This window comes from Sus scrofa, chromosome 1, assembly GCF_054392235.1.
Source record: "Sus scrofa isolate SSC_HxYL_T2T_F1_AM1 chromosome 1, Sscrofa_HxYL_maternal_Yorkshire_Landrace_v2.0, whole genome shotgun sequence".
NCBI lineage: Eukaryota > Metazoa > Chordata > Mammalia > Artiodactyla > Suidae > Sus > Sus scrofa.
This window is the reverse complement of record NC_139383.1, coordinates 113,896,429-113,920,886: the sequence shown is the minus strand read 5'-3', so window position 1 is coordinate 113,920,886 and position 24,458 is coordinate 113,896,429. Positions and strand designations below refer to the sequence as shown.

At 40.2% G+C, this 24,458-nt stretch overlaps 1 long non-coding RNA gene across 1 annotated transcript; it reads left to right on the top strand.

Moving 5' to 3' along the window:
• The first annotated feature begins 372 nt into the window (after nucleotides 1-372).
• LOC146406303 (uncharacterized) lies at nucleotides 373-23,823 on the top strand. The gene is made up of 6 exons (XR_014832037.1): nucleotides 373-816; nucleotides 17,406-17,536; nucleotides 19,485-19,656; nucleotides 21,034-21,908; nucleotides 22,187-22,559; nucleotides 23,444-23,823. It is a non-coding gene; the product is annotated as an uncharacterized LOC146406303 (long non-coding RNA).
• Nucleotides 23,824-24,458: the final 635 nt, after the last annotated feature.

Below are 24,458 nucleotides of genomic sequence, written 5' to 3'. Positions count from 1 at the left end.
ACCATGGTGCTTTTCTGTTGGATTCATCTAAGATTAATCTTCCTTGTCCTGTCTTCCTAATCATACATCTGAGGTCAAGCAACTGCAAACTGTTGACCTTTCCTTGACTGTGGAGATCCTTTCCATCTCCATGCTCTTTCCCATGATGTTTCTTATGTCCAGAAATGCCTTCCCCTAAATTCTTTAATAGAGTAGTACACTGTATCCTTCTCCAGATCGCATCAGTTACCACAGTCTCCAGCTCAGAATAGAAACTGAAACAATGTTTCATCACTTTCCTAGATCAGGGTTTACTGCAACTCTTGATTCACAAACACTGAAAGGGTCATCTTAAATCTCTTATAATTAAACCCATATAGTAATTCCTTCGGTGGATAAGATACAGCAAACATACCTCACAAATAATAGAACCTGTGATGTGACCACGAGCGCCAGCAGCCCCTGTTCTTTCTATCACCACTTAATCCTTTGCCCCCACTCATTCAGTATTTTTTAAAATGAATCTTATGCCTACTATTGAGTGGTTATTACATTTCTCCTTTTAAAAACTTTTGAGAGAGAGAGGCCCAAATACCAGACATTTCTATTTTCTATTATTAAACTTATGTGTCAGATTGGTTGCGTCATTTGTTTAAGCTGATTTGGGTCACCGTGGCCAGCGTTACAGATCAGTCCTCATGTAGATCAGTTTATGCTCCCAAAGAGAGTTATCACCTTTTGCATTCTAAAATACCATGCCTATTTCTTACTAGGTGAGAAAAACTAGGTGCCCTTGAAACACATCTCCATTATTGGAAATACAACTCCAGCTAGAAGGTAAGTTAATAGCATTTGTGTGTGTCTATGTATTTTTAGTAATATTTGTGAAATAAGTGTCTCCATAACCAGAGCTAATTTTATAAGAGCCAAATTCAGTATAGTTGGGTCAAACAAATTTTTACCTATATACTTCTCTTCGGCATCAAGACAGGCAGACCAGACTGATGATGGTGAACAACCCAATGGCAAATTACTTTTCATACTATGCTAGTGTTCTTCTACAATGTTTTAAGAAAATTTTTGTTGCCTTCTTTTACCTTAATCAAAGCTGCTCTGGGTCATGCTCATATAACATATGATAATAGATGTTACCATATTTATGGTAACATATAATAACATATGATAACAGATGTCACCGTAGTTTCTAGTGAAGACCACAGGCCAGATCCCAAGGTTACATTTATTCACTTCTCAATGGAGAATAAGGCTCTTTAATGGACTTGTGTTCAACCAACATTCTATAGTTTTCTGTGAAAGAAGTATACTGAATTTTTCAAGCAACAAATTCAAATGTGTATTAAAATCATGTTTGTTTAGAAATGCAAATGGTTTTAGATAGACCAAGTTTGGGGTCAATAAGAGAATTAATGGAGAATCGTTTACAATAGAAAATAAAAGTAATTTACATAACATTGTAAACATTGGAGGCTCTAGGCAGTTCTGTATATATAATGTAACAAACAAAGGGCCCAGTCTCTGACCCTGAACAATTTTCAACTTATCACTACAAATGCCCTAAGAGCTCAGAACAACACAGCACAGATTAAGGGTACATTAACTATCAGGCATTGTCACTGAAATGCTCCTCTGGGACCAACTTTCCATGAGGTTTTTTTTTTTTTCTTTTTCTTTTTGCACTATATTTGGTATCTTATTTATTAAAATTTACCACCAGTAAGAACACATGTAATTAAAATAATGGTAAATTATTATGATTTTTTTAAAGGAAGGAATGTAGGCTGATATTAAATTGGCCAATGAATCTAGGTGAAAAGAAAAGATTTCATGAACAAAGCATGACACTAGAATGAATGGAAAGACAAGGAGAACAAGGATAAAAATACTAGGATGAGCAAGGACATTAATGAGGTCAAAGATATTGGTTAGATGAGAAGCTGAAGTCCAAGGAAAAATAAGAGAAACCAGTATATATTGCAATGGAAAGACAGTGAATATAGATTTGAATGTGTAGAACAGGGCTGGCAAACTTTTTCTGCAAAAGACCAGATGGTAAGTATTTTTGGCTTTGCAGGCCATATAGTCTCAATCACAACCCTTCAACTCTCTTATAGTTGCAGGAAAGCAGCCATAGACAATTCATAAAGAAATAGTGTGGCTGTGTTCCAATAAAACTTTATTGACTGAAACAGGAAGTAGACTGATTTGGCTCATAGACCAAAGGTATCAAAGAACAAGGGAGGAAATAATCAAGCCAAACTGATGCACTACACTTCTAGCACTTTTGGCCATGGCATGATATCATGGCTACAATAACTCTGTGGTTATTATTGAAATCATAGCCTTATATAGGATTCCTGGTAGTTAACTGAATGATATTGATGGTCTTATTCAGGGATGACCTAAAATTGTGCAGTAGGCAAACTGCCTAATTTCTCATTTGTGCTCTCTTTTGGTGGGTACTTCCCAGCATCCCCCATCCTGAATACCATTTACATGCAACTTCCAAGACAGCAACAACTTACTCCCCACCATTGCCAGGCTAGGGCATGTTTGATTCTGTTCTTTTGACCACAACAGAAATTAATTTCAACAAAAATTGGGAATGACTCAAACATGATAGTAATAGGAATCTAGCAATATAAAATGAACACAGAAATTTACTTCAATTAACTCTTGAATTGTCATTATAAAGACTTTAGAAATCCCTTTACTTCATACCTGGAGACTTAGGCTTAATCACAGAAATTATGTATAATTGGGGGCAGAGCACTACTAGAACCCAGGTCAATAGATTCCTAAATTATATATATAGCTACTTTCAAAGCCTTGAAAGTAGTTTTAAATAAATGCAAGAGGATTAATGATCCTGGAAGATCCAGGTGCAATCTCCATTCCTTCCGTATTGTAGATAAAATGTAGGAGAAATGCAGTCTTGTTTAATGTCAGGGACCTCAACCAAGCAATGTGTTCTTCCATTCAAATATTACACTATCTTCACTCTGTCCCAGGTGTTCTCTACCTGTGAAGACAGACTTGCACCAATTCACTCACCATCCCTCACTCTCTTGTTATCATGAACTACCTTTATGCAATGGCTGGTTAGGCTGGGGATCCAGGACATCGCAGTCAAAGACAACCCTCCCAGGCAGTTTCAACCTCTCTATCACCAACTACACTAGCCAACCACAAACATGGAAAGTGAGAAAAACATGTGTATTTCTAAGATGAGAATAATTCTGGTCACGAGTGGTCAACATTGCATGGACTTCTTTTGCTAGATATCATTTGGCCAAATCCTAATGCTGCTAGTTTAGCTGATGAAATTGAAAGCATTTTAGTCAAATAAATTGGATTATCACCCTTGGATTAAGATAAATCATTTCCCCAATTTTTGGTCTGTTTGCTTTGGCTGAGCTTGAATCCTGCAAACTCTGCTTTTGATAACCACACTAAAGCAGCAGGGAGTGAGCTAACAGGAGGAGATGTGAGAGAGATTGAAATAGAAAATACATCATCAACAAATGATTTTTTAGATTTTTTTCCCCTCTGGATGTTTTAAAACCTGGGCTCCTTCTGTAATTATATTAATTACCCTTTACCCCAGTAACTCCATCCTAAAGAAAATAAAATGGGAGATTATTGATTGATTTGTGAGGAAGGGAAGATATTATTGGTAATTTCTCTGTCTGTCCTTCACAATTTCAGTGAGATTTTCTATGAGCTAAGAGGGATCATAAGGTAGATGTGCTTCTAACCTGGCCAAGTGCTGGTGTCCTCTGTTCCCATTTAGCTTCACTGCTGAGGGGAAAAAGTCAAGTCTAATTCTGCTCAGGCAGCTGGAAGGCTACTTGGGGCTTTGACTTTAGGCCTCTGGAACTTACTTTTTAGGATCTGTATGTTGTGGCCGTATTGCCAATTAGCCAGAAAGCAAAGCCTATGTTCTTTGGTTGCTTTCAAACTCTGCAGGTATCATCATTGGAACCATAGCCTTATGCACGTTTCCTGGTGTTTAAGTGAATGACATTAATGTTCTTGTTCGGGGGTGACCTAAAATTGTGTAGCAGGCCAATTGCCTACTTTCTCGTGTATGCTTCTCTCACCAGACCCCAACCCCAGACACCATTTAAAGGCATCTTCCACAGACCAGCTCTCTACTCCCCACACTTGTGGGGGCAATGCCTTACAGACGACCCACTCTCTTTTGCTTTCTAATGCCCATTTTTTTCCAATGCTCTCAATTAATCCACATGAAGTTATTATGACTGGAAGCAGTTGAGTCCTTCCCGGGCTAGTGGCATTTATGAAATTGTTTTCTGCAAGGAAATAAAACACTATGTGTACGAGTTGGGCTGACTTATAAATGAAATAATTTGGGGGTGTGTAAGGGGTTTCCATGATACCTTTAATCATATCAGTACTCTCTACTCAGCATTTAATTGCCTCTTGGAGCATGTGGCTAATTTCAAGTCTGCCAAGGTCAGGACACTATTCGGAGAGCACATCGCCATATTGATTTTTATGGGGTCCTTGTTTAAATTGGGTAAAATATCCTGTTCTTTAGCTCTGGCCATATAGGCAAACCTATCCTTGGAGAGTTTAATGGAATAGATTCCAGAAGGAAATGGAAGCAAAGGTACTCAGTGCTGTTGCAGAATAGTCTGATCCGGGTGCTTTCAACTCCCCTTCATGTTCAAAAACACCCATGGGCACAGAGCCACAAATAGCCATGATGGGACTTATGAATTGCTTTTAAAAATTTTTTTTCCCTAGGAAAAATAAAACTCTTGAAAATCTTTTTCACTGAGGGAAAAAAAATATAGGCTAAAGAATTTAATAAGATGGAGCCTTTATTTAGAAACAACATGCCTTCCTGTGAACACAGATCTCACTCAGAAAGAAGCTAAGAATGGACCTGTACAATTATTTTCTGGCAAAGAACCAATCACATTTGGAGCCCGCAGCAGCTGAACACAGAGTGACAGCTGAAAACTAAAACATGTTACAAAGATCAGAGACATTGCTGAATGCTCCATTTTGAAGTTTGATCCAAGGACCCAATTTATGTCATGTTGATTTTATTGAAGAGGGGAGGTTTATTCCAAAGGTTCTTTTAAGCCCTAACCCCTTCTTTTGCTCTTTTGGCCCTTCAGCCTCACAGGATTTCCAATATCTCTGAAAGGTATTTGCCCTTCAGAAATGAGTCCTGCTGTGCTTAGGAAGGCATTAGGTGCTTCTCCAAGCCTGCTTCCTCCCTCTCCCCCAAAAACCGAGGTTTCAAGGTGACAGTTTCCCCCACATTCTAATAAGGGAATACACTTCTCATTCTGCCTCAAGGCTGCTTGTCAGTTCTGGGCTCTTTTGAAATATCTGTGGCTTGTCCAACATGAACAAGAACAAGGGGTAGTTTGGGGTGAGGGTCTTGGGTTCTTTTGGCTAACAGCAGGGTCTGGGTAATACCTGTTTTGTGACCACAGACTATAGACAATTCATTTTGTTTTTAAAAATTAAAAACATTTTTTTTTGTTTTGTTTTGTTTTTTTCTTTCTTTTTTTTTTTTAGAGCCACAGCTGTGGCATATCGAAGTTCCTGGGCTAGAGGTAGAATCAGAGCTATAGCTGATGGCCTACACCACAGCCACAGCAACATGGGAACTGAGCTGCAGATGTGACCTACACCACAGCTCATGACAATGCCAGATCCTTTAACCCACTGAGCAGGGCCAAGGATTTGAACCTGCATCCTCTTGGATACTAGTTGAGTTTGTTACCTCTGAGCCACAGTGGGAACTCTGACAATTCATTTCCTGAAGCCTCTGTTCCTCATTTATTAAAAAAAAAAAGGTATAATAATCTCTACCTTATAGGGCCACTATAGAATTAAATAAGTTTGAAATGCTCTATATGTGAAAGCGCTCAGTACATAAGATGTAATAATATTGGAATTTCCCTTTGTGGCTCAGTGGTTAATGAACCCAACTAGGAAATCAATAAAATAGAGATTCAAAAAACAATAGACAAAATCAATCAAACCAAGAGTTGGTTCTTTGAAAAGGTAAACAAAATAGACAAACCTCTGGCTAGACTCACCAAGAAGAGGAGAGAGAAACCCCAAATATACAAAATAAGAAATAAAAAAGAAGTCACAATGGATAAAATAGAAATACAAAAATCGTAAGAGAATACTATCAACAATTATACGCCAACATATTCGACAACCTAGAAGAAATGGACATCTTTCTAGATACCTACAACCTGCCAAAACTGAATAAAGAAGAAATAGGTCAACTGAACAGACAAATCACTAGAAATTAAATTGAATATGTCATAAAAACACTCCCCACAAATAAAAGTCCAGGACCAGATGGTTTCACAGGTGAATTCTACCAAACATACAAAGAAGAACTTTTACTCATCCTCCTTAAACTTTTTCAAAAGTTTGAAGAAGAAGGAACACTCCCAAAGACATTCTATGACGCCACCATCACCCGAATTCCAAAACCAGACAAAGATACCACCAAAAAAGAAAACTATTGACCAATATTTTTGATGAATTTAGACTCAAAAATTCTCAAGAAACTTTTAGCCAACCGAATCCAACAGCATATAAAAAAGATCATACACCATGACCAGGTGGGATTCATCCCAGGTTCACAAGGATGGTTCAACATACGTAAATCAATCAATGTCATACACCACATTAACAAAAGAAAAGTCGGAACCCACATGATCATCTCAATAGATGCAGAAAAAGCATTTGACAAAGTCCAACATCCTTCATGATAAAAACTCTTACCAAAGTGGGTATAGAGGGAATATTCCTTAACATAATCAAAGCCATTTATGACAAACCCACAACAAATACAATACTCAATGGAGAAAAGCTGAAAGCCTTTCCAGTAAAATCTGGAACAAGACAAGGATGTCCACTCTCGCCACTGTTATTCAACATAGTATTGGAAGTCCTCGCCACAGCAATCAGATAAACAAAAGAAATAAAAGGCAACCAAATAGGAAGAGAAGAGGTAAGACTGTGACTGTATGCAGATGACATGATACTATATATAGAAAACCCTAAGGACTCAACCCAAAAACTACTTGAACTGATCAACAAATTCAGCAAAGTAGCAGGATATAAGATTAACATTCAGAAATCAGTCACATTTCTGTGTACTAACAATGAAATATTAGAAAAGGAATACAGAAATACAATACCTTTTAAAATTGCACCCCAAAAAATCAAATACCTGGAAATACACCTGACAAAGGAGGTAAAGGACTTATATGCTGAGAACTATAAAACTTTAATCAAGGAAATTAAAGAAGATGCAAAGAAATGGAAAGATATTTCATGCTCTTGGGTTGGAAAAATTAATATTGTAAGAATGGCCACACTACCCAAAGCAGTCTACAGATTCAATGCAATCCCCATCAAATTACCCATGACATTTTTCACAGAACTAGAACAATCCAAAAATTTATATGGGACCACAAAAGACCCAGAATTGCCAAAGCAGTTCTGAGAAACAAAAACTAAGCAGGAGGCATAACTCTCCCAGACTTCAGGCAATATTACAAAGCAACAGTCATCAAGACAGTGTGGTGCTGGTACCAAAACAGACAGACAGACCAATGCAACAGAATAGAGAACCCAGAAATAAACCCAGACACCTTTGGTCAATTAATCTTTGACAAAGGAGGCAAGAACATGAAATGGGAAAAAGACAGTCTTTGCAGCAAGCATTGCTGGGAAACCTGGACAGCTGCACACAAATCAGTGAAAGTGGAACACACCCTCGTACCATGCACAAAAATAAACTGAAAATGGCTTAAAGACTTAAATATAAGACAAGACACCATCAAACTCCTGGAAGAGAACATAGGCAAAATATTCTCTGACATCAACCTTACAAATGTTTTCTCAAGTCAGTCTCCCAAAGCAACAGAAATAAAAGCAAAAATAAACCAATGGGACCTCATCAAACTGACAAGCTTTTGCATAGCAAAGGAAAACAAAAAGACAACTTACGGAGTGGGAGAAAATAGTTTCAAATGAAGCAACTGACAAGGGCCTAATTGCTAAAATATACAAACAACTTATACAACTCAACAGCAAAAAAGCCAACAACCCAATGGAAAAATGGGCAAAGGACCTGAAGAGACATTTATCCAAGGAAGATATACAACAACACTTGAAACAATGCTCAGCATCACTGATTATTAGAGAAATGCAAATCAAAACTAATATGAGATACCACCTCACACCAGTCAGAATGGCCATCATTAATAAGTTCACAAATAACAAATGCTAGAGCGGGTGTGGAGAAAAGGGAACCCTTCTGCACTGTTGGTGGGAATGTAAGCTGGTACAACCACTACGGAGAACATTATGGAGGTATCTTTGAAAACTATGCATAGAATTACCATATGACCCAGCAATCCCACTCTTGGACGTATGTCCGGACAAAACTACTTTAAAAAGACACATGTACCTGCATGTTCATTGCAGCTCTAGTCACAGTAGCCAAGACATGGAATCAACCCAAAGGTCCGCTGATAGATGATTGGATTAGGAAGATTTGGTGTATATATACACAATGGAATACTAGTCAGCCATAAAAAAGAATGACATAATGCCATTTGCAGCAACATGGATGGAACTAGAGACTCTCATACTGAGTGAAGTAAGTCAGAAAGAGAACAACAAATACCATAGAATATCACTTATATCTGTAATCTAACATATGGCATAAAGGAACCTTTCCAAAGAAAAGAAACTGATGGACTTGGTGAATAGACTCGTGGTTGCCAAGGGGGAAGGGGAGGGAGTAGGAGGGACTGGGAACTTGGGGTAAATAGATGCAGAATGTAGCCTTCAGGATGGATTAACGGTGGGATCCTGCTGTGTAGCACTGGGAACTCTGTCTAGTCATTTAGGATGGAACACTTAATGTGAGAAAAAAGATGTATGTGTAACCAGGTCACCTAGCTATACAGTAGAAAAAATATATATAAATAAATTATAAAAAGTAAAATAAATAAAAATAAATAAAACAAAACTAGAAAGAAAAAGAAAGAAAGAAAAAGAGAAAAAAGAAAAAGAAACAATAATATTAAAAGTAAGCTGGTACGGTTCAAGGTATAAATACTCAAAAAGGAGATTGGAGGTGCGTAAAGAACACAGACTGGAGTGATGTTATGAAGGGTTGATTAAGCTGAGGTGTAGAGTTTGTGTTCTTTTTTTTCCATAGCTCTGTCCAGAATGAATGTGAGAATGTGCTGCCATCTCTAAGGAACTAAGAGTTTTCTTTTCCCATTCTGTATTCTAAGGTTAATTATCTTTCAAATATATTTTCAGAGCCTTTCGAAAGCCAAATGAATATTCTGGCATAAGTAGGGCTTCTCCCTCTTTTACTCATTCCCCACTTCCTCACAGTTGGTAGATTGCGTTTGTGTGTTTGTGAACCGCTGGCCAACTTTCTGCTTCCATGGCTGGCCTCCATCTGACCCAGTTCAATCCAATTCTTCAAATCATGTTTTAGGAAAATGCTTTACTTTCGGGTGTTTTATTAAATTCAGATGCATTGTATTTATGGAGTTTCCTATTCCAATTCTAGGATTCAGTTTAAAAGATCCAAATGGTATACCATGACACACTCACACATTTTCAAAATAGCCCAGAAAATTTAGTGGAACCCCTTAACTAACATGACTAAACACAGTTGGTCTCTAACAATTGATACCTTTCTTCCTTGGCTCGTTATATTTTCTGTGCAGTTCCATGCTGCGCCATTTTTAGCCTACCCATCCCTGGAATTTAATCCATTTTGAAGGCATGTTGGATGAGTATCTTTTCTTTGCTGTGACCTTGAACCTGAAGAGTATAATGATTTTCGACCTCTCCTAGAGCACACAAGCTCCGTTCTTACTCAAGAATTCCACTGGGAGTTCCCGTTGTGGCTCAGCAGGTTAAGAACATGACATAGTGCCTGTGAGGATGTGGGTTCAGTCTTTGGCCTAAGTGGGTTAAGGACCCAGCGTTGCCACAAGCTGCAGCGTAGTTTGCAGACATGGCTCAGATTCGGTGTTGCTGTCGCTGTGGTATAGGCCCCAGCTGCAGCTCCACTTTGACCCCTAGCTTGGGAACTTCCATGTGTAGCAGGTACAGCCATAAAAAGAAAAAAAAAAAAAAAAAAAAAAAAAAAGAATTCCACTGGACAACTGTGAAGTCTCCATCCTAAGTAATCTCCTGGGTAATGATTACATTTGATAACTTGAGCAAGGAGACTCTGAAATGTTTCATTATCAGTTGCTTCATGGTCATTGATACATATGAATCACCAAGACCCTCCTTCATTGACTCATCTTCTGGAACCTCTAAGTTTTCAATTTGTGCAACCCAACTTTTCAGCTGCAGTTTTCATTGGTTTTTCTAGCTAGTGGATATAAAGAATCAATGGGTTATGAAGAAATCACTAACTCTTCAGAATTCTTGTCAAATCTATTGCCCTTTGATTCTGGGGCAAGTTTTCAAGTTGTTCCATATTTGCTTTCAACAGTTTTCATGTGGGAAAGTCTGTCAACTACGGCAAGTATTTATCCCAAATGAGGTTCCTAGTTCAGGGATATAGTAGAAAATCTGATTTGCAGATAAGCCATGGCCATACACATTTTTTTTAACATACATATTTTTGTTAATATCAGTTATTTGCAAAACAAGTGGGTACAATTTCTCAGAAGTGTTGTTTTGCAGGCTTTTATCTGCTGCTTCAAGGAAAAAACTGAGCTGCAAATGGGATTTAAGTTGTATCTTATAACTCTTTGTCAGGGAAGGCACTGGATTTGGTTAAAAATCAGTCAACTCATTTAGAAATGATGTTGCAGACAGACAAATGCAAAATGCCAGATGGTGGAGTTGGGTAGAGACCTAATTTGAGTCAATGAAAAGTCTACTCCAACCTCCTATTTTGTCCCTTCCAATGTTATTTGCTTATAGTTTTTTCTCCCACTTAACTGAGTTTTGTTGTCTCATGAAACATAAAAATTCATAATGCACTTTTACCCTAATCTTATTTAAAAGGTTGTTTTATATAGACCATTCTAGATGCTTGAGGCCTCTATAATCACAAAATGGTCTTGGCTGACTAATTTCCCTGGTACCTAAGACATAATGAAGATCTGCAATGAACCACTTGTCATTTAAATTAATTCCACTTTTTATTTATATAATGTCTTGTATGAGAAACTGATTATACCTTTAAAAGGTTTCTAGCTTGTGTTTCTTCCTCCCAAGACCACAGAGAAGCTTCAGTGATTGTATTAAACTAAATAATACTTCATTATTCTGCCATTACAGAAATCATAAGGCAGAGATAGTAACACATCAATTATCCAGCTTTGTCAGTAAATGAGCTATTCCTTGTAAGTGGTTTTGTCAAGAAACGAAGTGTATCCTATTATGAGTTAAAAATATTAGTATTAATCATTTGGCATAGAAATCTACTAAAAAAAATCGCAATATACTTCCAGGCTTGTCTGGCAGGAGACTGCCACTTAAAATCCCATTCTCAGGCTGATGAGAGGAAACCAGCTGGTCCAGGAAAGAAGAAAAGAATTGCTCTGGGACTGGCTGGCCCCTGGCTGTGCATCCCTTGTCCCCATATGCTCCCAACTGGGACATACTCTTTTCTTGCATCGTAGTTTCTGCTCTTCCCCTGTGTCCTGGTGATCCAGTTTGGTTTGTTGGGTGACCCGAGTCTCCTGTCTTTGAACTAGAGCTTTCTTTGACTCATGGTTTCCTATATTCCTGATTGGTACCTTCCTACCCCTAAATTCTGACACCCCCAGATCTATTCTCAGACCCTATAGTTTTGCTTTTTTGAAAACGGTGTAAAACTGGTGTCATACCGTCTGTCATCTTTCGGGGTTGTCTTCTTCCACTGAGCATGATACCTTGGAGATTCATCCAAGTTGTTGCATGAATCAAGAAGCCATTCTTTTTTATTGCTGAGTAGTATATAGGGATGGACATGAGTTTGTTTACTCATTCTTCCACTGAAGGACATCTGGGGTGTTTTTTCCCCCAGTTTGCAGTGATTATGAATAGAGCTGCTATATACATTTCTGTGCAGATTTTTATGTGAAATAAATTGCAATTCTAATGGTATTGCTCGGTCATATGCAAAGTGTATGTGTATGTTAACTTGTTGAAGTCCAGCCTGTTTTCCAAGGGGCAATCCCTTTTGACATCTCTACCTATGACGTATGAGAGATCTACTTGCTTCAGGTCCTGACCATCACTTGGGATTATTGGTACTTTTGTATTTTAGCCATTCTGATGAGTGTGGAATGGCATCTAATTGTGGTTTGAATTTGCATTTCCTGCATGATTAATGATGATAAGTATCTTTCCAAGTGTTTGTCATCTGTGTCCCATTGTTGGTGAAGTTTCCTTCAAATCTTTTGTCCATTTGTTTGTTTTGCCTTTTAAGGCTGAACCTGCAACCTATGAAAGTTCTCAGGCTAGGGGTCAAATCGGAGCTGCAGCTATTGGTCTGCACAATAGCCGCAGCAACTTGGGATCTGAGCCACATCTGCAGCCTACTCACACAGTTCATGGCAACACTGGATCCTTAACCCACTGAGCAAGGCCAGGGATTGAACCTGAATCCTAATAGATACTAGTTGCTGAGCCACGATGGGAACTCCCTCATTTGTCCATTTTTAAAATAGGGGGGTATCTTTAATTATTGCTAGGTTTTAAGTTTCCTTATATATGCCTGATACAAGTCCTTTGTGGATATGAGATATGCAAATATTTTCTCTCAGTCTGAGGTTTGTTTTCTCATTCTCTTTACAATGTCTTTCACAGAAAACATTTTTAATTTTGCAAAATTCCAATTTATTACTGTCTTCTTTTATAGATTATGTTCTTGGTGTTGTATCTGAGAAATCTTTGCCTAATTCCACATCATAAAACTTTTCTTTTTTGTCTTAAAATGTTTAGAGTGCTCTGTTTTACATTTAGGTCTGTGATTTATTTTGAGTTAATTTTCATATAAGATGTGAGGTTGTAGCTTGAGAGGTTTTTTTTCTGTATATGGGTATTCATTTGTTCTGGTATCACCATGACTCTCTTAATGTGGTAACTTTATTGTGTTGAGATATAGGAAGAGAGCCAAACTTATTAGAGTAGCTCATATGGAAAGGGACTGGGCTTTGTAATACCTATTGTGATAATGGTGTTTCTTTCTTCTTACTTCTTGGTCTGTACTGTGCTCTAGGTGATTGGGAAGGCCCTATAAGCGATATCTGGATACTTGAGGTGTCATCATAAGTAATAAAACCAGGGAGTTGCCTTTGTGACTCAGTGGGTTAAGAACCTGACATAATGTCTATGAGGATGTGGATTCAATCCTGGGCCTCACTCAGTGAGTTAAGGATCTGGCTTTGCTGTAAGCTGCAGCATAGGTTGCAGATATAGCCCAGATCCAATGTTAACTGTGACTGTGGTGTAGGCCTCAGCTGTAGCTCTGATTCCATCCTTAGCCTGGGAGCGTCCTTATGCCACAGGTGCAGGTGTAAAAAGAAAAAGAAAAAGTAAATAAAACCAAGCCACTCAAGCTGAAGCAGTGTTTCAATACAACTCGAAATATGTGATCACTGGAATTATGTGGACATTTTTAACAGGCTGATACAAAATTACTGGATCGTTTGCAACTCTCTTTCTTTTAGAAGGCAGTCCATATGACTTACATGTTACTGGTCCATTCAACATTCACATAACAGAGAGTTGTTAAATCATCTACTGTGTGTGCGTGGTGCCACTCCAGATGCTTGGAAATCATTAGTGAGTAAAAGCAGACAAAAATCGCCCACTTATAAGGCTTGTATTACACTATGTAGGTAATAAATATGTACTTATGTGTGAGGGTGGGTGAGTGTATATTATTAATTTATATGAATAAGTTAGTTAAAGATATAATATAAAATGAGATACATATATAATACAATATTATAGTAATGAGATAAAAAGTCTAAATCATACATTTGTAAATAAGACAGTTTTCCTATTTTCAAGGGCTAAAAAGAATAAGATAGGAGTTCCAACCACTGCCTTTTCATTGATTTCTCTTTTATTTACTGCATATTTATTCCTAAATAATATATTCAAATCACTCTATAAGTATGCTCAAATAATAGTATATATTAGTTAATATATACACTGTACAATTAATTTGTAATTTCTCTACCCTTTCTTTGGATTTTAATCCAAAGAAATATACATTTTAATATATATTAAATAGGTATTTTAATATATATAGTGCAATAAATATATCATTTATTTAGGTATTTTATTTTATTTTATTTTGCTTTTTAGGGCTGTACCCATAGCATATGGAAGTTCCCAGGCTAGGGGTCAAATCAGAGCTGCAGTTGCTGGCCTACGCCACAGAAACAGCAACACAGGATCTGAGCTGTGTCTGCCACCTACGCCACAGCTCATGGTAATGCCAGATCCTTAACCCACTGAGCGAGGTCAGGGATCAAACCCACAGCCTCATGGATCCTAGTCGTGTTCGTTAACTACTGAGCCGGGAAGGGAACGCCTCAAATAAGCATTTTTAGTCTGCACAGCAGTATAAAGATATCGTTTCTCTACCCTTTCTTTGGATTTGTCTGTGTGTATGTGGGCCTGCACAGTGGAGGTTGATCTTGATGGTAAATATAGTGCACACATAAATATGTTCTACATGAGTGGTCCAAACGGGGGCTATGAGAACTCAGAAGAAACAACCCTGGCTGCCAGTTCCTTGATTTCAGACTTCTAAGCTCCAGAATTTTGAGAGAATGAAAATCTATGGTTTTAAGCTACTGAGTTTATGGTACTTTGTTCATGGCAGCCTTGGGAAAGGAGTACGGTTTAAGAGTTCTCCCTGGAAATCTTGTTGGCATTATCTTTTTGCGTAGGTAACATTTTAGGTAGAATCTAAAAATAAACTTTGGTCCTGTTCCCTGTTGAATGCACCATCCCAAATGCAAAATTAAGAGAGGTCTAGTTTAGAATTGTCAGTGGGAACTCGTAAACTAGAGATATAAATCTGACCTTCCCTGTACGGGGCATAGCAGAGTAAGAGAACATGTGTCAGGAGAAATATTAATATATGCACTTTCTGGCCCAAAGACAAAAGGAAAATGTAGGAACGTTTCTCTGGTTCTCCTAGCTGCCGTAGAGCCTCTGGGCTTCATGAAGCATATCTCAATGCTGTACTTTTGAGTCAGTAGTGAGCTGTATTTGTGTTGTGACAGCAGGCTGGGGATTTGGAAGTCTTTTGCAATGTTCAGAAAGCAGAGGAGGGTGGGAGGAGAACTGTTGGTGGGGGGTGGGGGCCGGGTGCTTGGAGACCATCCAGGTTTGTTTGTCCTACTGCTTAGGCATCTCCCTCAGCTCTGCTTGAAAGAAGCCAAAGGAATGCTCCAGAAGGATTTCACTAAATGCAGGTGGGGACCCAGGCAGTTTCCAACCAGTTAGGGGGCATCTAATGAGAAACAGAGTTCATTCAACATGGCGAAAATAAACATGTGACTAGAGACCAAGCTTTTGCAATCTGATGTGGAAGATCTTATCCACTCCCCTAAGACTAGTAGCCTGAAGTCATAGATGTGCTTAGAGCAGAGATGACAAAAATAAAACAGAAAACAGGTTGTTGGCTACGCCTTTTTCCAGCTGCCTACCATGGGGAGTGGAGAAACTGCACATCCTATCCATGCGTGCCCTCTGGGTGAAGTCAAGCTGAAGGTGAAGCTGAAGAAGGACAGGAGGCCAGGACGTTTTATTAACAGGTGGTTCTGGCATTGCATGGTTGGGCAGTGATCAACCTTAGAGCTTCTCCCAGTGCTTGGGTTGTTGGGGGGTGGGGGGAAGCAGTGTCTCTGGGAGATTTCTGGACTGTTCCAAGTCCTAGACATTGATACTTTTTCCCGTGAAACAAGATTGGACCTCAACTATGTTCACTCTTCTTGGGGTTGCCATTCCTTTTTTGTCTCTAAAAGAGACTCCTCTGTTATGGGTTGAAAATTTCCCTCCAAATTCAGATGTCGAGGTCTTGGTACTTCAGAATGTGATATTATTTGTAAATAAGGTTGTTGCAAATATAATTAGTCAAATTAAGATGAGGTCATTAATGTGGGCCCTAAGGCAATATAACAATGTCCTAGTGAAAAGGAAACATTTGGACACAGAGATGTGTACAGAGGGAGAAGTCATGTGAGGTAGAAGGCAGAAATTGGGGTGATGGTTCTGTAAGTCAAGGAATACCACTGATTGCAAGCAAGGTGCCAGAAACTATGACAGTGGCATAGAACAGATCCCCTTGCAGCCATCAGTGGGTAATCAAGCTCAGAAATCAAGCCGATGCCCTGATTTCAGACTTCTAGCCTCTAGAACTAGAAGATGTAAGAGGTGAGTTGATAGAACTATGAGATGATGATTTTCTTATTTAAGCCACACAGTTTGGGGAACTTTGTTACAGCAGCCTAGGATACAAATGCATGCCCAATATTAAGCATGAAATCAGACATGGGGAAGGATGGGCTGAGAGTGGGCTGGGGGGTGTCCATGGAGCAGATCTTGGGGTTGTGATGGAGAGATTTGAGAAGCTAGCACATGTCTAATCTGCCACGGACCTGACCCCACCAACTGCTCCCGATTGTTTGTTTCCAAGCGTGTCCCCCACCTCCCCCACCGCCTGCAGTCTGTAACACCCTGCAGGGCAGCAGTGATGGGAGAAAGGCCAAGAGAGCAAGGGCTTCATGTCACATACACACAGACGAGACATGACAACCAACTCTTGTTAAATTTAATCAGAGAATTGAAGACAGGAAGCTGAAGACTTTAATGCCCTAAGGGACGATGTATTAGGATTCTAAGTATATCAGTTATTCTAAAAATACAAGTAAACATGTGAAGGAAATAAATTAATAAACAAAGTAGCCAAGTGTTCATTAGAAGACTACTGTTTTCCTGCCTTTGAAATCTTGCTTCTTCAGTAAAGTTTTCCATTTTCCTGAAGGGCGACCAACCCTTGCAGTGATGAATATGAAATTCCTGAATTCAGTGTCAAAACCTTTACTTTTTCCCTCTCTTTCCTCTTTTGTCTTCCACCCCAGTTCTTAATAGCTTCTTTCTATAAATGAGATATGCATGTCTTAATGCTAATACAATGCTTAGCAAATAGATACTTAAGAAACGATCATTCTTTTTGTTGATTTTCCTGTCTCTTAAAGGTCCTTTTCTTTTATCTTTAAATATGTGTGTCTTAAACCTAGAGATGTTCATAAAATCAGAGGTTGCAGTCTCAATTTTATTTGTTTAATGAAATTTAATTAACTGTTAACATTTTTCTAAAGGGTGAAATTATATATAGAATTTAAAAAGTGGATTTCTAGCTTCAACTTTTCCGGAGAAAATTGGAAGATCTGGCCAAACCTGTCAATTTCTGGCTGAAGCTTAACAGATGCAGCCACTCTGGACAGGGCAGGTATGCTCCTCCTTTTTTCCATGAACCCATTCTTTGTGTTTTCCACTAGACATCACAAAACTCCCCTAGACATCACAAAACTCTGTCACGGCCAGGGAGAGCAGCCTCAGGGGACAGCAGGGATAGGTCCCCGCTGTGAATTTACTCCTCTTTCCAACTCTGCTTCCTCTTCCCTGCCTTCACATGATTTTCCATGTAGTTCTGTAATTGTCATCTAACACTATTCTTTCCTAACATTTGTTTTTATTTTTTTAAATGTTATTGGAATATAACTATCTTACAATATTGTGTTAGTTTCAGGTGTACAGCAAAGTGAATCAGTTATACGTATACCTATGTCCATTCTTTCTCAGATTCTTTTCCCATTTAGGTTATTACAGATATTGGGTAGATTTCCCTGTGTTATAAGAAGACCTGTTTAGTTATCTCTTTTATACATGGTAATTTGTATATGTTAGTCCCAAACTCCTAATTTATCCCTCCCCACCATGTTTCCCCTTTGGTAACCATAGGTTTGATTTTGAAATCTGTGAGTCTGTTTCTGCTTAGCAAATACTTTATTTTGTACCATTTTTTTTATTAGATCCACATCTAAGTAGCTGCAACCAGAGAAAGGCTGGAGGACAATGGTTTCTGCTGCTTCTCCACCTTCCAACTCTGCAGCAGTGCTTCTCTTGGTTGAAATCCAATCAGGGATTTGCTGGCCCAGGACTCTGGGAAATTGAGTTTTCAGACTTCACGAACCTGGCTTCCAGGGGGAACTTAGAAAAGCAAAGACCGTACTATCAAAAACAGGATCTGGCATCCCTCTCTGAGTAAAGTGAGAATGAGACTACTGAGGCCATAAATGGTCACAGAGATTTGATACACCCTTGGAACATAGCACAGTGGCCTTGTCCAGTAAGACAACACGGCTCAGAGCCCAGGCGCTGGAGCTGGAATGCCTGGGCTTTGATCTTGTCCTCACTACTTAGTAGGTGGTCTCTTTAGACTAGTGATTTAACTTCCCTACGCCTCAGTTATATCAGTTATAAAATGGGTACAATAGGAGTTCCCTGATGGCTTAGTGGGTTAAAGATCTGGCATTGTCACTGCTGTGGCTCAGGTCACGGCTATGGCACAGGTTTGATCCCTGACCCAGGAATTTCTGCATGATGTGGGCACAGCCAAAAAAACAAACAAACAAAAATCAATACAATAAAATAAATGGGTGCAGTAGAGGTCACTTTCTTATAGGAAATTGTGTAAATTAGGGCATTTATCTATCTAAGGTGCTTAACTATGACTGCCATATACTTTTCGCTCCTGACTCAGACATCTGAGCAGCTCTTTTTCATGATGTGTGTGCCATGTGCAGCCTTGGGGGACGAAGTCAGGTCTTTCCCCAAAGAGCAGGCTTGTTTCTGCTCACTATAAAAGTGGTGAATACCCCAAGTTCAGTGTTCCTTCTCTATAACACAACCCCCTGCCTGTGTGGGTGTCCATGACGGGCACTGTATCCTTGCCTGGGGCTTGGGGCCCTGGGGAGGCCTGTGAGAACATGGTGCCCTCTGTACTATTGGGACATTTTCCCTCTGATCCTGGAGCCTCAGTTCTTCTACTGGTGTCTGTGAAATGTTATCAAGCTGGTTTATTCCCTCACCATAGGAAAAAAAAAAAAAAAAATCCCAGATCCTGCCCAGTTCTTGGTGAGAGGAGCTGGAGTTCAGGCTGGGAAGGCATGTTGCATTTCTGGCAAGGGGAGCCTGGAGTCTGTTTGCCTCTCATGTATAATCTGCTGTGGATACTTGTGGAAGGTGGGCACTGCTGTTCCTCATTTCCTTTTTCTCCAAAGGAGAGACTTTTATCCATGATTCAAGTGTAATGGCACACATTTTTTTTGTAATTGATAATTAGATATCTGTTTATCTGAGAATTGTCTTGTTCTCCCTTTTTCTCTCTACTTTAGGAGAGTAACCCGAAGAGAGGGACTGCTTTAAGTCTTCATTTTGATAATTTGAAGTTGAATTAAATGGAAGGCGTGGCACAAGGGCATAGATGCCCACCTTGGGTGCAGCCAGAGAAAGTAGAAACAACCTTACTGAGGCAAGAATTCGGCATAATAGAGCATTCAAAGACTGGTGAGTCACTAAAGGGTCAGCAGGCCAGATGAGGCACCAGGAAGTATGACATTTAAAGCAAAGAGCAGGTCAGAGGCCAGGTACACAGATAAGAATCAGGACACAAATGCCAGGCTATAGGGCTAGAAGCAGACCCAGAGCGTTGTAGAGCCCAGAACCAGGAGATCTGAAAGGGCAAGGCAGGGTGAGGACAAGGTGGGCAGAAACTTAAGAGTTAGGGAGGATCTTGGTCACTGAGGTGAGCACCTGCCCAGCAGGATGGGCAATGCTGACTTTTCCCTCAGGCAGAGCCAGTTCCAGGGCAGGTCTCAGAGGAGACCAAACAAGTGCTTTGCAAGTTAACCCTGGGGTAACCCATGTCCTTAAAGCCAAGGAGGAAAAGCTACTTTGAGGATGATATCTTATTTTGGAAACACTGCAATAGATTTTCGTGGAGAAGAGTAAAAAATATAGTGCCTCTCTCTCAGTGTGTCCTCATTAGACCCCGGCTCTACTGACATTTCCACTTTTCAGCATCTGCATTTTGCCAGCAGATCAGACCCTTGAGGATCTTAAAAATGAGACTCTATGGGTGAGACCAGTGTTGTTCAACCTCATGGTACTTGATATCAGTTACGACCTCCAGATACACATAATAAATAGTCTCTCTGAAACGTGTATCAGGCTATGGATTAAAAATATCTTTCTCATTGAAAATGTGAGATAATGGTTTCAGGGAGGCTGACAATATAGAAATCAGTTTCCCCCAAAAAAGGTGCCGTCTAGAAATAGACACATGCTCCCCCGTCCCCTCTGTCCTGGCACACATAACCCCAAATTTGGACCCTCGCATTTGTAACTCATTTGCATATGTAAGTGCCAGTTGGCAGGATTTTGAATACTTCAGCACTTCTCTACATCCGCTTGAGTTGGGGCTGCTACCGAAGCCCCGTTTCAATGTGTTTTGTTTTTCCTGCCATTTCAAAATGAAGTCGTGAGCTTGGGACCTCTTCCAAGAAGGTTGAGAAAGTAATTTATTTTCACCTTCTTCCTGTCCTAATCCCATCTCTACCTCTCTGAAGCTCTTAACTAGAAGGCTCATGGTCGTTTCAGGGAATCCCAGAATGTCTAACAGAGATTTTGGTGCAACATTTGGGAAGCCAGCCAAGGAAGATGGACCTTTTGGCTTCTGTTAGCATCATGCAAAGAAGTCTGAGGAATGTGAGCACAGGCTAGAACAGGGCAGGGAGAAAAGCACATCACACAAATGCCATTTTTCCTAAAGATTGGGTTCTTTTTCTAGGTTAAATCTGTGTGCTGAGACAGATGTTATTTCTTCTTTTCTCCTTCTTTCCTCTTTCATGAGCCTCACATTTCTTTTCTTTTCACCTCCAACAGGGTACTCCTTAATTGATACACAAACATTTGACTGAGTGATATACCAGCATGGATGGTTTACCAGCAGAATCAGTCACAGCCATGTAGCAGAGGTGTAAGATGGCAAATGTCTTTGAGTAGGATAATTAAAAGATAGAATGATTTTTTTCAATTTAATTTTTACTTTCAATTTTTCCTTTTTCAGGCCATATGTTAATAGTTACAAATGGGAATAAAGGAGACATTCACCCACTTCTGTTTCCACAGCCACCCACTTCCTCTCTTTTTTGGTAATCATGGATTTCTCTTTACAATTTCATAGATACTTTGTGCATATACAACTGTTACAAAGGAAGATTAACATTAGACACCAAGAAACAGTATCAGTTGTTTTTGAAAGGAGGGGCCATGTAGTAGGTCAGCAAGTGGAACTGGATCTCTTGTATAATGTGAAGATTCTACTCTTGCTCTGATAAAGGATGCTCTGTGCTTTGAAAGTCAGGAACTGTGAAATCCAAAGGCAAATTTCAGGACATAGAGGGAAAGACAGAATGCTGACCATTCAGGGGTTCAAAAACCTTGTAGCCTCTAATATCTTTATCAGATAAAAAAAGACAAAGATGGAAATCAAGGGCAGCTGGCTGAAGCACCTGTTGAGTCACTGTTCTGGGATGGGAAGCCCAGCACTAGGTCTGCAGGTCAGACCAATTAATAGACTCTTTAATGTTAACATGTGTAAAAGTGGGGGATCTTGCTAAAAGGCAATCACTGGCTCCACCTGCCCTGGGTGTGGCTGAGAGTTTGCGTTTCTAACAAACCTCCAGGTGCTGCTGGTCCTCAGACCAGCTTTGAATACAAGGACCTAAACAGACTCCAGAGACTCAGTTTCCATGAGGGTAAGTCAGAACTCTGCCTTTTGATGACCTTTCCTACCTTGAAAGGTAATTCTGATGTAGGTTGACTTCAGAACACACTTTGAGACACCCAGCTCCTCTGCTTGGAATTTTCTTTCCTTCACCTAAATAGGGTGGATAGCGTGATCACAGAGGAGGATGGAAAAGGCCTGGGGAGGTGTAAGATGGAGCTGTGGGAGGATGCAGGACGTGGGGAGAGCAGAGGGATTTTGAAGCAAGAGCATATTCTGCAATTGAAAAGTAATTTTTCTACTCATCAGGGAGAAGACTTTCCTGGGAGAAGGATCACAGGCCTTCTTCCACTTCTCTGCTATAGGCTGTGGGACAGTAGCCACTCAGAAGGTCACTCAACACACCATTCCTTGAAATGTCCCCTTCTCCAACTTTGCTTCCAGTCATCCAGTCTCCCACATATCCCATTGAAGCCAGTGTTCTTCGTGGCATAATTTCATCCTAGGATACCCAGATGCCCTCACTAAGGCTGATCTTGTCCCTGGACTCAGATTTGACTTTCAGGTGTATAATGTCTAAATGCTTAAATGGAAATGTGCCCAGATTTCCCACATAGCCCTGACCTCTGTTCAGGCCATCAGTGGGCACTGGTTCACAATCAACGTCTCTTCATTAAAATGAGTAAGTAATATCTGTTTCCAATTTCCTGGGAAATTGGGCTTTCTTTAAACTCAGGCTTCTCCAGGAGGGCTTCCTGGGGTGCCTTCCCCTGCCTGCCCCCAACTCCCACCCAGGCAGGGCTGTCACAGACACTCCACTTCTGTGTGCAACTGCTTCTGGGCACCGTGGGGCAATGGGTCAAGTGTCCACTGGATGTGACAGAGGAAGGATGGCAGCGGCGGTAAATGAAGAATTTAGGCAGGCATCTCTGTCTCCTGGACATGGAGACACTTGTCTCAGGACCTCTATGTGGAAGCAACTGCCCCTTTTTCATTATGGCTTGCCCAGCCCTCAGCTGAACAGGGTGAGGGAAGTTGCCTGGGTTGAATTCTTTGCTGCTTTGTGCCCCCTTGTGTTCAGTGCATTGCTTTTAAACCCAATGACCTGACCACACACAAACCCCCGAAGCAGACAAGAAGGGTTGAAGTTCTCCATGACTGTGCACCTGCTATTGCTCATGTAGGAAGTGAAAATAACATCAATGCACTGCATCCCACGCCACACAGAAACACCAGCCCAAAAAAATCCCCTCACGAAATGCCACTGAGACTCCCACTCGGCCCACATCCTTATGCAGGCACAGCAGCCGAGCACCTGGCATGTGGGACCTTGCACCACACACCTCACATGCCGCAGGGCTCAGTCCAGAGCTGGAGATTTAAGCATCGGCACCCAATCCTTGGCCCCCCTGTTAACCTATTTCTTTAACTCTTGAGGCATCTCTTTTAAGTGGTAGTAAAGGTATTACTATTTTCCCTAATAGTGAAGATTTCAAAAGCCTATGTGGTGGGTTCATTTGTGTCCCCTTGCCCAACAAGTTCATATGTTGATGGTCTAACCCCTAGATCCTCTAAATGTGACCTTGAAGATGTCATTGGCTAAGACAATTATTGATTATTGAGATGGGCTCCGATTCAATGACTGTGTCTTATAAAGAGAAATTTGGATACAGGAAGAACCCCGTGTGAAGATGAAGGCTGAGGTTACAGTGATGCTGCTAGAAGCCCAGGAATGTCAAAGATGGCCAGCAAACCACCAGGAGCTGGAGGAGACGCATGCAACAGATTTTCCTTTGGATTTTCAAAGGAATCAACCCTGCTGGCATCTTGATCTTGGATTCCTAGCTTCCAGAACTGTAAGACGATACATTTCAGTTGAGACATCCAGTTTGTGGAACTTTGTTATGGCAGCCCTAGCAAACTAATACAGCCTCTTAGCAAGAGCACAAGGACTTAAGTGTCTTAGATCCTTGTTACTGTACCAAAGGGGAGTTAAGAGTGTGAGGGTCGTGGCAACATTAACGTCTTAAAAGCCAATGAGGAAGTAGTTTTATCTCTCTGGTCCTCCACTCAGCAACATCAACTTATAAACAACCATTGCTTTTTGCCCCCAAATCTCTTTCAGTGGGGCTTGGACATGTATTCCCAGAGTTGTATACTCTTTCATTCTCATTAGTATTGCTGCATAGCAAACTATCCCAAAACACAGAAGTTAATACAAATTGCATTTCACTACATCTCATGGGGTCTACAGTTCAGGAATTCAGGCAGGCTTCCCTGGGTGATTGTTTTTTTCCTCCTGATATTTTCCAAGGTCTGTAAGTCATTCTCTGCTGGCGAAATGGCTGGTCTGAAGGAGCCAGGACGTCCTCACACACACCTCTGGTGCCTTGGTGAGGATAACTGGAAAGGGGCACTCAGCTGGGGCTGATAGCTGAAGTCCTTTCATATAGCATCAGAGCACAGTGGAGCAGGTTACACGCACCCCAGAATAAGTGTCTCAAGAAAGCCAGGTAGAAGTTGCATGGCCTTTGATGACTTAACCTTGAAAGCTGCAAATATCATATCCACCATGGTCTAT